The 14,221-nt window shown below is 45.6% G+C and overlaps 1 protein-coding gene across 2 annotated transcripts in view; it reads right to left on the bottom strand.

Moving 5' to 3' along the window:
• Window positions 1-14,129, bottom strand: part of RAI2 (retinoic acid induced 2) — a 62,639-nt gene extending 48,510 nt beyond the window's left edge. The window contains exon 1 of one of the 2 annotated variants that reach the window (XM_006088554.3): window positions 13,781-14,129. The gene's annotated coding sequence lies outside the window, so the exon portion shown is untranslated. The remainder of the gene's footprint in view (window positions 1-13,780) is intronic. The other variant, XM_006088556.3, reaches the window with a different exon arrangement.
• Window positions 14,130-14,221: the final 92 nt, after the last annotated feature.

The raw sequence follows: 14,221 nt of genomic DNA, 5'->3' as shown, positions 1-14,221 counted from the left end.
TCCTCCTTATACCTGCTGCTGCACAAGAATATAGTCCGGTGCTGTTTCCTGTCACTGGTGTCACTGGTATTAGATGAGTGTGTCACCTCACCCTCCATTTCTATTTGCATTTCTGAAGGTTTGTGCCAGGCCAGGCCTTCACAGGAAAAATACTTTTAGTTTACTTGCTATTCCAGGGCTCCTCTGTCCTACCATTTACAACATGCTGCCTGCTTACTTACTGAGGTTTATTTTGAAAGAGAAATAGTTGGGGCAGGGGTGGGGAAGGGAAGCTTTTGAAGACAAAAAGTTGTCATTTTGACCAGCTTAGCTGTCCATGTTGTGGCACCTCCCCTGGCAGGTGGGTGACATTTCTCATCCCAGTTTGCCCATGACTGTTTGGGTTTTAAAGCTGAGAGTTCCATGTCTCAGGGTCCCACATCCCCAATCCCAGGCAAACCAGGACAGTTGGTTACCCTAGTGGCAGCCCACCAGCTAAACCCCTCTCCTCCAGCTGGGTCGAGTCAAGGCCTGAAACAATGGGATTACTCTATGCACCTGCTGCTTACAAATTTGGACCTATTTAAAATATATGAATTTGGAAAATGTATTTAAAGCTGCTGACTGAAGGTGCTCCTGGCTGTTGACTATGTCTGTCAGGACCTTCCCACTCCCCATTTTCTGGCCCATTCATTGTTTTCATCACACTCTCTTCAGAAATTGGAGCTCAGATGATTATGTGCGCAGCGTCAAGATTTTCTGACCACTCACCTAGTTTGGGTCTGCCCCAACCCTGGCTGCAAAGGGAAACTGGGGCCCAGGTATCCAATCCCCCCATCCTTAGGGTGTTGTCATAATTTACTCAACCAGCCATTCTCAAGTCCTACAGAATCAGTCTCCTCAATACTTCCAGAATTCAATCACTTGCCTCCCCATCTGCAGCCACTATGCTGCTTCAGTTCAAGTTCATTGCTCTTGCTGGATTATTGCAACAAAGACTGTTTTGGTCTTCCTCCCTTCCTACCCCAGCTCATTCTCCACTGGGGAGGCGGGGAAACAAACACATAAAGCAGATAATGGCACTGGCCTCAGGATAAAGTCCAAGTTCTTTATCAAGGCTTAATAGCTGTTTCTAAACATTACTGTAGGTTTAAGTGAGAGCACCTACAGTGTATTAAATTCTTGGCCAGGTGCTTTGGCTCTATCATGAATTTGGGAAACTTACAGTGCTTCATCCCGTCCACAGAAGTGATAAAAGGGGTAGGGCATTTGGCATTGACAACTACAGAGAGAGATGGCAAGTGACAGATTTGAAGAAAGAGAAGAAGTGTCCCACTCAGACGAGGGATGAAGAGCTTCGTGTCCAAATATCTGAGGTGGAGTGGAAAGTGGGTCGGGTTGATTATAGGAAAGTGGCACAGGGAAACAAACGTGTTCTAGAGCTGTGCTGTCTAATATGGTACCAGTGACATGTGGCAACTTACATTTAAAACTTAAACACAGAAATATAGCATAATCTCACCTAAATGTGAGAATTTTTAAAAAGCCAAACTCATAGTAACAGAGAGTAGAAGGGAGATTACCAGAGACTGGGATGTGGGAGAAAGGGGAAATTTTTAAAAAGAAAGAAAAAAATAAAGTAGAATGGTGGTTGCCAAGGACTGAGGGGAGGGGGTCATGGTTATTTTTCAATATGGACAGAGAGTCAGTTTACAAGATGAGGAGTTCAGAGCTAGATGGTGGTAATGCTTACACAGCAATGTAAATGTACTTAATGCCACTGTACACATAAAATGACTAAGAAAAATTTTTAAATAAAATTAATTAAAATAAAATGTTAAAGTCAGGTCTTAATCACACTAGTCACATTTCTAGTCACATTTCTAATGCTCAACAGAGACTCATAGCTAGTGGACAGCATAGGACATTTCTATCATTGCAGAAAGTTCTATTGAACTTGGCTATATAGAATCCCTATTCTACCTCCTATGATCAGTGTGACCTGGTGTAAGTTACTAACCCTCTCTGAGCCCACCTATCTCGTATGATTGTTGGAGCTGGATATAAAATGATAAATGCAAATTACTGGGTACAACTGTTTATCCAGCCAGAGCTGGATAAACAATAGGTAATTTACTGCTGTTATGATTTTATGAACAGCCATTGGAGACATTTCCTAATGAAATAGTTTGCATTGGCTAGGATGGACTCCTTCCACTACATCCCAATTGCTCATTTCAGAGGTTACGTAGGTGGCTTTACTTTCAACAGGACAAGCCAGCAGTGCCATTCCAAAACAATACCCATTTGCTGGCAGGCCAGGAAGGTGGTATCCTAATCCAGAAGCAATATGTAAGAGACTCGTAGTAAGGCTATGATTCATGGAGCCAGAGAGCCTCATTTGGGAGGGTGGTATTTCTCTTTTTTTTAACACCACTAATGTCATAATTCCTGGGATAGTCCATTACATTAGAGTCAATACTTCAGTGTTCTTCATCTAGAAAGATGCTAAAGAGATCTTGTAACTTTCTTGCAAATCTCCCCCCCCATATAAGAAAACAAAATCCAGCCCAGAACAACGGCACAACCCGGAGACATCTTCCCTACTGAAGGCCAGTCATGAAAGGGATAATGGGAAGAGGGCTTTATGTGTGTGGTGTTTTATTCTAACTAATTAGGAAATAGGGAGTCACTGAGTGTTCTTGAGCTAGGGTGACTGCTTTAGTGTAATAGTGACAGGAATATCAGGGGAGATGGGGAGCAAGGATAGGAGTCAGGTGGAGCAGTGAGAAGATTGGAGCCAGGCCCAGTAGCCATGCTGGGGCCTACACTCACAGTGGCGGTGGGCAGAGCTGAAGACAGGAAGAAGGGGTGGGGTCAAGCCTATGCAAACTGTCAGCAGAGTTGACATCAGAAGCCCGGGATATAGTGTCCAGACTCCCAGCACTGAGGCTGTATGCTCAGGCATTATGTCCAAGAGGCCAATTTTCCTCTTCAAAGTCCTTTGTTGAAGCAATTCCATTCTTCACAAAGGCTTTGGACAAAGCCAGCTCTCTGTGGGTGATGGGTCAGAAGAGTTGGGTTAGGGACTTGGAACAAGACCGCTCAGGTTGGTTTTTCAGGCTTAAGAATCATAACAGAGGCTCCTCCTCCTAATCCACTCAGGCCTCCTGGGTGAATCCCAGACTTTCTAATGTTTAAAATGAGTAACATTTTTTTTTAAATGGAGGCTACAACAGGAGTTAGACAACTTCTGACTGTCAAAAAAAAGATGTTAAATTACAAATGCCATGTACTATCTTAATTATTCACTAAAGAGACTTTAACACTGATAAAATTATAAAGGAACATTTTAAAATAAAGGGCATTTCTGTAAAATGGAAAAGGTTTAGCTTAAAAAAAACTAATTACATTTTCACTTTTCTTCCATTTCACTCTGAATTGGTAGAAATTTTGTCCCATGCAGGTAATAGTCTGCAAGCCTGGTCTGTGGGGACCAATGGTTTATGTGACATTCCAAAAATGGTTCACTGTGTGGTTTAGAATGTCAGAATCAGCCCTGATGATCCCAAATCCAACTGCCCAGCTCCTAAGAGCAAAAACAAAGCTGAGATTTCTGGTGTGGGTGTGTCCAACATGAAAAGGCAGGGCAGAATCAGTCTTTACTAGCCTTCTTAAAATGCAAGTGATAAGCTACAATGGATCCTAGAACAAATGGTCTCATATTGATATATTCAAATTCAATAATTTCATATTTAGTCTAGCGGGTTAGTGAAATTGTTTTTATCATAAAAAGAAACTGCAGCCAGAGCAATTTGCTCAATCTGAAATGTATCTGGACATTGTTTAGATGTTGGAAAGGAAATGGTAATGTTATAGAGTTTTAGCAAAGAGGAGGGCATTATTTTTTAAAATGTAAATGTAAAATTAATAGAAAATGTGGCTCCATATAGTTTTCAGGCTTTGACGTATATGGTCAAAGAAAGAGCACCTCTATTTTGAGTTTTCCTTGACATTTTTCTTATTTCTAAAATGCGAAAGGAAATTCATCAACTCAGGCTCAATCTATTCCCATCCATTGATTTGAAGCCAATCAATGGCCATTGTAATCTGAAAAAAAATAACACCCGTTTCTATGAACCTTTCCAAGTGAGGGCAAGTTCAGCTAAGCTTAATAAAGAGAAAAACAGCAAGGGCCATCTGGAAAACACTTCCAGAGTCACAAAAGATAGTGGCAGCCTTTGCCCAACCTGCTATAAATAAGTGTCTCAGGGAAAAAACACCCAATTTTCAAATCTGTTTCTACTTAATACAGCTGCAATAGAGTTTATTTAGCTTTTCCCTATAGCAGGAAGATTGTTGCCTTTTTATGACAAGGGTCTAAATGTTTTTCACAGCCATTTCCATTGCCATTATTTTGAGGAACAACATACCACGCCGACCTGTCTGTTTGTTTCTGTAGCACACAGCAGTGGCTCCAGTGGCCTCTGCACCACCAAACTGGCCTCCAAAGCCCAGATTTATGATCCTGTTTCCTCTCCCAGTGTTGCAAACATCATCCAAATCCTGGCCTGCAAGGGGCTGGCAACTTAGAATGACCAAGTGTCACATGCAGCAAATCAATTATTTATCTGCCTGGACCCAGTACACTGTGGATGTCTGCCAGCTCATTGCCTCTTCCTTCCCCATGATAAGCAAGGGTCAAATTACTCTTCAAGCGAAGCTAGTCCTTGCCAATGACGGCCTGGCAACCCCTACACACTCACCTTTTCATCTTTTCTCACTGGCTAAGCTTGCAAAGGAATTCCTCTACACATGACACTCCAAATTCTTTGAGACACTCTGGGAAAAAGCCTCACCTAACTTGGATGGCTGCAAAATGAAGTGGCCCCCACTCATGTCTGTGCTGAGTATCTGCCCATACCCTCAAGTGCCCCTAAACACCCATCCCACTCTGAAGACTGGCAGGGCAGGGTTGACACCAGGCCACTGTCCTGTGTAATGAGTGATCCACCTCTTTTCTCCCTCTGTCCCCCAAGCGCCCATCCAATTTCCATACATGGGTAGGACAGGGTTCATCCCCCATGACACCTCCCCTGTGAATGCATGTCCCTCCTTTCTAGACTTTCAAGGGACCATGTGAAAGATGATGGCTGAGGGCTTGTCCAATGACAATATTTCATCTGTTGCTGCTGACTGCAGGCATTATCAGGTTTGAGGTGCCTGAGGGAGCCTTGCTGACATTCTCTTTCTCAAGGGGAATTGCTCGAGGAAATGAATGTGTGTAAGAGGGACAAAAATCAGGAGGGGTGGTGGAGACCACCTGAATTTTAACTTCCAGTCATTTTGAAAACTGCTCCATTTAGCCACCATTGACTTTCTTTCTTAAAAGTACTAAAATTAGTACTGGATAGAGGGCTCCCACATTTTGAAATGAGTCTATTCCAGTGTTATGAGTAGAGCTCTCCCAAGTACACTAAGGGGCTAAATTAATTGGTTTAGGTTTAAGATGCTACAGGAGAAAAGACAGTGTGGAAGGGGGAGGGGTGAAGGAAGATGCCTGGTGGCTTTGGAAGCATGACTGGAGTCAAGTTCATATGAAAAAGAAATTAGGGAGGAATAAACCTTTTCTCTTTATGAAAAACTAGAGAAGCCATTAGATATTACAATATGCCCCTCAATTAGCTATGACTTATTCAATGCCTGTCTTAAAAACAAAACAACAACAACAAAAAACACCTCTGTGTTCTTACAATCTTATAGATCCTTCTACCAACCTTAGAATTAAATCAGGCATATGACCCACTTCCAAATGTTAATTAATCATCCCCATAAATTGTATATATAAAAGTCAGAGGGGGAAATTGTGTCTTTTATTATTTCAAATTGAATTTTCCAAAAAACACAACTTACTTATTAAATCTTGGTCTAGATTAGTGGTTCTTAACCAGGGATGATTTTGTCCCAGAAGGGACATTTGGCAAGGTCTGGAGACATTTCTGGTTGTCACAACTAGGGTAGTGGGTAATACTACTGGCATCCAGTAGGTACAGGCCAAGGATGCTGCTAACCATCCTTTAATGAATGCACAGGACAGACCCACCACAATAAAGATCTGCCAACAGGCCAAGGTGGAAAAAAATGTGCTCTAGCTAAAGCCAAGTATGCATGGCATTTAATATTCTTATCAGTGGCAGTTATCAAAGGCAGAAGACCCCATTGTCTTTGAAATCTAAGGTTGGCTTACATATATGTCAACTAAGGACATATTTACTCCTTTCAGAATAAAGGAAATAGGGTTTCAGTCTGAATCTAGGAACATTAAAAAAATACTCTGACCATGGTGGGGGTAGGTAGGGTGCATATTTCATAGTTCTAAATGGATGGAAATTAATATAGCATAAAATGAAATGATTACCTAGTTATGTTCCATACAAAACCAAAATCAATACACTGCAGCTTATTTAACCTGCAATTAAAGTTAAAAAAAACACACCTAAAACAAGGAAATGCCATTCTTTCCCATTTCTTGCTAGCTGGGCACACGTTTCTGAGCACAAAGCACTAAAACAAAAACAAGCAGACAAAAACCTTTATTTTTAAAGCAGATTTTTCCAGAGCATAAAAAGCTTCCTGAACCATTCTATTTTATTTACTGTAGATTCAATCAGTCTTTAGTGAACAAAACATGCAGCCCATTCTCTTGGTTATGCTTGCCTGGCTTTCCAAATGCCCTCAAAACTGGGATGATGAATCACATACCTTGGCCCCACTGTACCAATTAATAGTCAGCAAAGAATTCCACAGAGCTAAGACAAGACTTTTTGCCTGGTGTGTGTGTGTGTGTGTGTGTGTGTGTGTGTGTGTGTGTGTAGGGGTGTGGGGGGGGAGTGTCTGTGGGAAGGGGCCTTCAGCCAGCTGTTTTTCAGATAGTCTTAAGAGCAGGTGTTGAGATTTTCTAAAATTTATTTACAATATTCTGTGTGGCTCTGCAGTACCCCCAGCATGGGGATGGGCTTTGGTCAGAGAAAACGTATATACCTAGAATCGGGGCTTCCAGGCTTAAACTATGTAGGAAAGAATGGCTAACAGCTACGCCATTTCAACCTTCCAGGCCACTGTTCCTTTCTCTGAATTACACAGCCAAAGTGGCCATATACACAAAGACAAAAATAACAACAACAAAAACGCCCAAACACACCCAGTCTTGGCTGCCAGCAAGGCCTGATTCTGCTGCTGAAAAAGAACAGTTGCTACAGTGCAGCTGGAGGAGATTTTCCAGGAAACTGGTAATACCCTGGCCGTTAATGAATTATTTTTCGCCAGAATGTCGGATTCTTCCTGTGCTCCAGTAAACAGTCTGCCATGGGAAACAAAACCGGCTCCTTCCGAGGATCTCAAGAAGGTCAGCCAAGGGTCCTCTGTGGGGGCAGCCCCCATAGGAGCCTGAGCCACAGACGCCTGACCTATAAATCACCACAGCCTCAAGTTCATTCTTATAGCTCTTTTTGTCTACTTGGGCCATACCCAGGGCCCAGGGAAGGGCCCAGGAAGACCACAGTGCCGCTGCCATCCCCCCTGAACTGTCCCTTGGTCAGATTTCCTCATCTTCAGCACCACGACATATGAAATTGGGTTTCCTTGCATATATCCTGTCTCTCTTGCAGAAACTGTATTTATTTCCATGCTCTTGTTTTCATCAAGCTGTCAGGAGATGACTACATGTGTCCCCTTTTCTCCTTTCTCTTTTTTTAAGATTGGCCTCAGCCCCAAATAACCCACTCTCAGTGTTAAAGTGTCTACTTGGGACACTATTCTCCAAGCACAAATCTTCGAGAAGGATATCACTAGATCAGGTGTCAAGGAAATCAGTTGCTCAAGCAGGAGACAACTCTCCAATGGACAAGGACAGAGGCTGGGGAGAAAAAAAGGAGCCAATTTTTTCCAGCCAGGCCTGCCCCCTACTCCCATCTTGCTCTCTCATTTCCATTAAGTTTCAGGAGCCCACATTCCTAATAGAACTTGACTGAGCAAACATGCTCATAGGTAGGCTTGATGGGGACCCTGTCATTTGATGACAGGCTGTTGTGGCTACTGGATCAACCTCATGTCTCCCATCTGCCATGGAGATGGAGAGGGTTTATGCTCCCCTTGAAACATCTGGAGGTACCATGAGGCTGAAGGCACAGTTTGGTAGTTGGTTTGCTCTGGAGCAGTGCTGTAGTAGAAATATATATGTAATTTTAAAGTTTCTAGCAGGCATATTAAGAAAATTAAAAGAAACGAATGACATTAAGTTTAATACTGTGGCTTATTTAAACAATATATTCAAAGTATCATTTTGCCATATAATCAATATAAGAATCTATAATAATAAAAGTATAATATGCTAATTAGATGGGATGTCCTTCTGGACATCCTTTGTTCTGGATGTCCTTCCTTCCGGACAAAGCCACAGCAGACAGGAGCCGAAGCAGAAGGGGCAGAGGCCCTCGGCCATGGCAGTGGCAGTGGCAGGCGGAGGCTGTGGTAGAGGTGGCAGGCGGGTGGGGACCACGGCAGAGGCGGCTGAGGCAGAGGAGGCCGCTGCCGCAGCAGGACCTAAGGCCCTTGTATGAATTTCATGCATTGGGCCTCTAGTTATTAATAAGCTACTCTGCATTGCATTTTATACTAAACTAGAGGCCTGGTGCACGGATTCATGCACCAGTGGGGTCCCTTGGCCTGGCCTGTGCCCTCTTGCAATTCGGGACCCCTTGGGGGATGTCAGAGAACCGATTTTGGCCCAATCACTGCAGGCCAGTCCAAGGGACCCCATCAGTACACGGATCACCAGGCGTCTAGTATGCATGTAAGATCTTTGGTAATCTCTTCCTGCCCTCCCTCCTCCTCCCTTCCCTTTGAGATTCATCAGTCTGTTCCATGTTTCCATGCCTGTGCATTGAGCATCTGCACCCTGGTGGTCAGTGAGCATCATAGCTACTGGTCGAATGGTTGAACGGTCGCTTAGGCTTTTATATATATAGATTGTAGAAATCCCGTGCATATACTAGGTATTATCCCTATAGCTCACCCTACTTTGGACTAGCTACCTTTCGACTGCTCAATAGCCACATCTGACTAATGGTTACTGTATGGGACAGTGCAGATATAGAAAATTTCCATCACCATAGAAAGTTTAGATAGTGCTGTGCTGAAAGACTAAACCAGCTGTGGGAAGAAGAGTGACAGGTGAGAGCAGGATGAACTATAGGGTTATTGGAGCTAAGAATTACAGCAGAGCCCTGGCTGGTATGGCTTAGTTGGTTTGGCATCATGTCCTGTGCACCGAAAGTTTGCTGGTTTGATTCCAGGTCAGGGTACATGTCTAGGTTTCGGGCTCACTCTCTGGTAGGGGGCATGAAAGAGGCAGCTGATTGATGTTTCACTCTTGTGTCGATAATTCTCTCCCCACTCCCTTTCTCTCTCTAAAAATCAATTTTTAAAAATCTTTTAAAAGAAAACAATTACAACAGAAATAGGAACTGCAAGGATTTTGATGTCTAGGTGGCCCCAGCCCTATCTCTAAGTGAGGATTAAAGTGGGTTTTTAAGAAAGGCCCAGGGCCCATGCCTGCATAGTGAGTATAGTAATTATTCAAGGCATCTGCTGGTTGGGCTGGCTCCATCTTAGCTCTTCCAATCTATTTAAGGCAGAGGATGGGACAGAAGATCACCAATGTCAAGTATGTCCTTTCAATAACAATCCTAGGTTTGCAATATAATTTGGTGAAGCAGATACAGAAACATGATCAAATTATGTCTGTCTGCCTGAGCAGGCATGTGTGTTTGTGTGTGTGTTCATGGCTAGAGAGAGAAGGAGGGTCATGTGAGAAATACAGAAGTACTAACATGGCCACCAAAATCACCTCCTCATCAGTGGCCATTAGAACAGAAGAGAGTTGCCCTGGCTAGCATGCTCAGTGGTTAGAGCATAAGCCTGTGGACCAAGGAGTCTCGGGTTTGATTCTGGTCAAGGGCACATACCTGGATTGTGGGTTTGTTCCCAGTCCTGGTTGGGGCATTTGCGGGTGCGTGAGGGAGGCAACTAATGGATATGTCTCTCTCACAATGATGTTTATCTCTCTCTCTCCCCCTCCCTCCCTCTCTTCCACTCTCTAAAAAAAAATCAATGGAAAAAGTATCCTTGGGAGAGGACTAACAACAACAAAAACAACAACAAAAACACAAGGGACCGGTAGAATCAAGGGGCTCATTAAAAATCATGAACCAGGCCAGTGTGGCGCAGTGGTTGAGTGTCAATCTATGAACCAGGAGGTCACATGATTCCTGGGTTGCAGGCTTGATCTCCTGTAGGGGGCATGCAGGAGGCAGCCAATCCATGATTATCTCTCATCATTGATGTTTTTATCTCTCTCACACTCTCCCTTCCTCTCTGAAATCAATAAAAATATATTTTTAAAAAATTGTGAGCCATGAAGGAAACACCTTGAGTCTGGAAAGAATGAGATGATGGATGTCTGGGCAGACAATTAGGTAGGAGAGAGAAGTGATAATCAGAGGCATTCTCCAAAGACAAGAGCTGCCAACTCTTACAGTGAGGATACCACCCTAACCCCTAAATCAAGCTTAGTTCAGAATCCCACACAGGCTTTTGTGCAAGAGAGTATAATTAGCCTCTCCTCCTCCTCTCTAGATCCTCATTCTCTGAGGTCTCCCTCAGATTCTTATAAGGGAGGCAGCAGAGTCAAAAGCATCTCATATATGGATTCAAATCCCTGTTCTCCCAATGACTCCAAAATTTATAAAGGTTTAAGACTGCCATCTGGTTGGAATGGGGATAAGGGACTAGCTTTGACAATGCATTTACATAGCAAGACCCCAACTCATTTTTATTTAAAGTTTATTTCTCTAAGACAGTTAAGAGTCAAAAATACCTGCTCGCCCTCTGGTCCCACTACGGGTCTCAGTTTCAGTCTCGGTTTCCTCATCCACAAGGTGGGAATGCCTGTCTCATGTGGACTTGTCAGCTTTATCTACTGGGGGCATAACACCAGGAACTCAGAGTCCCCAACCAAACATTCATAGCTCAAGGTTTCTCCCTGCTGGGTTCCCCTTGATAGTGACTTACAGCTCCCTCCCCAACACCATTCACTCTACCAGCTCCATCATTTAGTCACTCAACTCTCACTTATGAAGCAACAACTGGGTATTGGGTATTCCAAGATGAAAGGCACAGCCTTTCCACCTTAATTAGTTAGGGACTATTTGGGGTCCATCTACGTGGCACATACACCCTGGGTGACTGGGCTGGGTATTTGGTAGGCTCCCCTTGCCCTTAGGTACCATATATTGTGAATGGGTAGGGAATGGGTAGGGGCTGAGGACTCTGGCTGGTGGGATAAATAAGAGATTTGGGGGAGGGGTAGAGGTACATGTTGCCCATCTAAAGCCTGGAATCAGACATTTGACAGGAAATTTCTCTGAACCTCAGATTCCTTATCTGTAAAATAATGCCTCTGTCACATCATGGATTCCCACATGTGAAGTGTTTGGCAGACAGTGCAACAAGAAATGTCAATTCTTTTCCCAACTTATTTCCCTCCACTACCCTCTTCCCCTAAATCTAAGATTAGGGAAGGAGCCAGAGAACAGAAACTTGGTATTTTCTGACTGGAGAGTCACACACGGCACACTGTATGTGAATATCTCCCCATTCAGAATACCTCCATTCTGGGTCCAATGGATTGAGGGAGGCTAGTCCTATCCAGTTTTCAGGTCATTGTAACTAGTGCTGTATCTGTTTCCAGGTGCTATAGAACTCCTAGCAGCACCAGATCACATACCTCCCATCCTTTTCTTTTTCTTCCTTGCCTTTCAGAGGCCCTGTCTCAGAGGCTGTTTTCTGGCTACAGTAATTTTTATTTTACAGTTATTACCCAACCACCCACCAATCAAGTTTTCACACTGGCAACTGGCATCACCTGGAAAGCTGCTCTTTCTTTTAATCCTGAGATGGGCAGGTTTTCCTGGGCTGAGCCTCAATGCTGGAAGTCTGGGGTTTCTTTGCATTATAAAGGACTCCCGTCCTGGATAGCTGATTGGTGCTGGTACCAAAGCAGCCTGTATCCTAAATTGCAGTCTGAATTGGCTCATAGTGCCTGGCACCTTGTGGTTGCCTCTAGTGGGCACCTGTCAGGATGAGACACACGTGCCCATTCAGAGTATATTGTGTGTGCGCGTGTGTGTGCGAGGTGGGGGGTCTGCTGGTGGGTAGGTGGCCTCTTTGGGCTTCTAAGGAGCAGAGGAATTGGGATGCCACGAGGCTTATGAATCTGTGCCTTCCAGCCCACCCCCAGCTTCTGAAGGTGGCACAGCTCCCCCTCCCCATTTTTCCCTTTGAGAAGAAATGCTAAGGACAAAACTGGGTGGGGGCATAATGCTGCTCTAGTGAGTGGCTCCCACACACTAGCCTCCCGACTATCTTCCTCCAACACTGCCACCCCTCCACTGCAACAAAGGCACATCACTACACATTTTCAAAGTTATCAGAAGTCTCTTGGTCAATCAACAAACGATTCTGATGACTCAAAAGGAGGAAGAGAGGCATCCAGAAAACGGTGAGAAATATTCTCTGGGAAAAAGCACAGCAAACCTTGCCCTGTGCATGCAAGGCTAAGAATTGTTTTCTTTCTGCTGGCTGCTTTTCCCTCTGTTCTAAAGAGAAGCTTCCAAGAACCAGCTAAATAAAGGGATCACACCAGAGGATGAGAGAGAATGCTAAACCAACAAAAACAAAGACCCTAATGAAACAGAGCGAGCCATGAAAATCCGCGGTTATCAAAACTTTGGCCGTATCTATTTATCATCGCTGCACACCCGGGCTCTGCGGAATATCATTCTGTTGATGTCACTTATCCTCAGCAAAATATTTACACATCCTTAAAAACGCCAGATGAGGGGGGCCGGCCTGCGCACCACAGCAAGCCGCAGCTCACGCCCAGTCGCTGAGTTCTGGGCAAATGGTGGGGTGGGGGCACGAAGGAGGGTGGCTCCTGTGGGCACAGGTAGGAGCGATGGACAGTTCCCAGAACTCGGCCACCCGGCGCTGCGCCCTGCCCTGCCTACCTCTCTCCCACCTGACTCTGCAAGAAGCAGCCACATCCCTGATATGGTGTCAGCACCACCCCCATCTCCCCCCTGCCTTTCTCATTGATTAAGTTCTCAAACCATTGTTAAAGCCCGGTTGCTTTTCCCTGGAAAACTGGGCTGAATTCATTAAGCTTCCCCGTGCCACAAAAGGAATATTCATAAAAGTTTGGCAGGCAGAAAAGGAGGCTGACTTCATGCCACGGGGTGGGTGACAATTCGCTCCTCCAAAGCCACCTTCTTTCTCCACGCCCCATCCCTCTCTCCATCCATCCGTCGTGCCCCAAACCTACTCCAGGGACTTCCGATAGTGAAACACAAAGCAGCAGCTGTTTGGCAACATTTCTACCCCTCGCCGGCAACCGTGGTGGGATGCCATTTCCCCACCCAGGCGGAGCTTATCCGGAACAATAGTCGGGCTTTAAACAGCAAACAAGCAAACACACAGCGCACAAACCTGACCCTGAAAAAGCCAACGCGGCAAGAAGCAACAACTCCCTCCGCAGCAAAGGGCACCACGGAAACGCACGCAAAAAATGCAGCGTGAACGCTGCCCAATGCTTAACATGGCAGAAAGCCCGAGCCAGTGTGGGCCACCCCGAATCTGAGCACTGGGGGGACAAGCGGGCTCCCGGGCGCCTACGCACACTCACCCGGCTCCGGGAGGATGCGGGGCTGGCCAAGCGTCACAAAGGCGAGCCTCGACAGCGATCTGGCAAAACCCAACTTTCCACCCGGCTCGCCAGGGCCGCCAGATACGTCAACAGAAATCCCTTCTTTTCGAAGGGCCTGGAAGGCGCCGGTTTTTCTGGGCTGGGGGCAGAGCCGCAGAGCCAGAGGCAGCCCCCGTGCGGTGCCCGGGCGCGGAGTTCACCGTGCGCCACCCTCTGCGTCCTGTGCCAGCGATGGTGGCGGCCAGAAACCCACTTCGGGGGCCCCCTCCCCGCGGGCCTGCGCCGCCTCCCTGGCCCCGCTGGCAAGTGCGCGGCGCCGGGAGCGGGAGCGGGGCCCAGATACACCGCACGGGTAGCGGCCTCCGCCAGCGTCCCCGACTGCGCCCCCGCCCGGCCCGGCCCTTCCCGCTGGCCCGGGCT

The sequence above is a fragment of the Myotis lucifugus genome, unplaced genomic scaffold (genome assembly GCF_000147115.1).
Source record: "Myotis lucifugus unplaced genomic scaffold, Myoluc2.0 scaffold_49, whole genome shotgun sequence".
In the NCBI taxonomy this organism is placed as follows: Eukaryota; Metazoa; Chordata; class Mammalia; order Chiroptera; family Vespertilionidae; genus Myotis; species Myotis lucifugus.
This window is presented reverse-complemented; position numbering and strand designations above follow the sequence as displayed.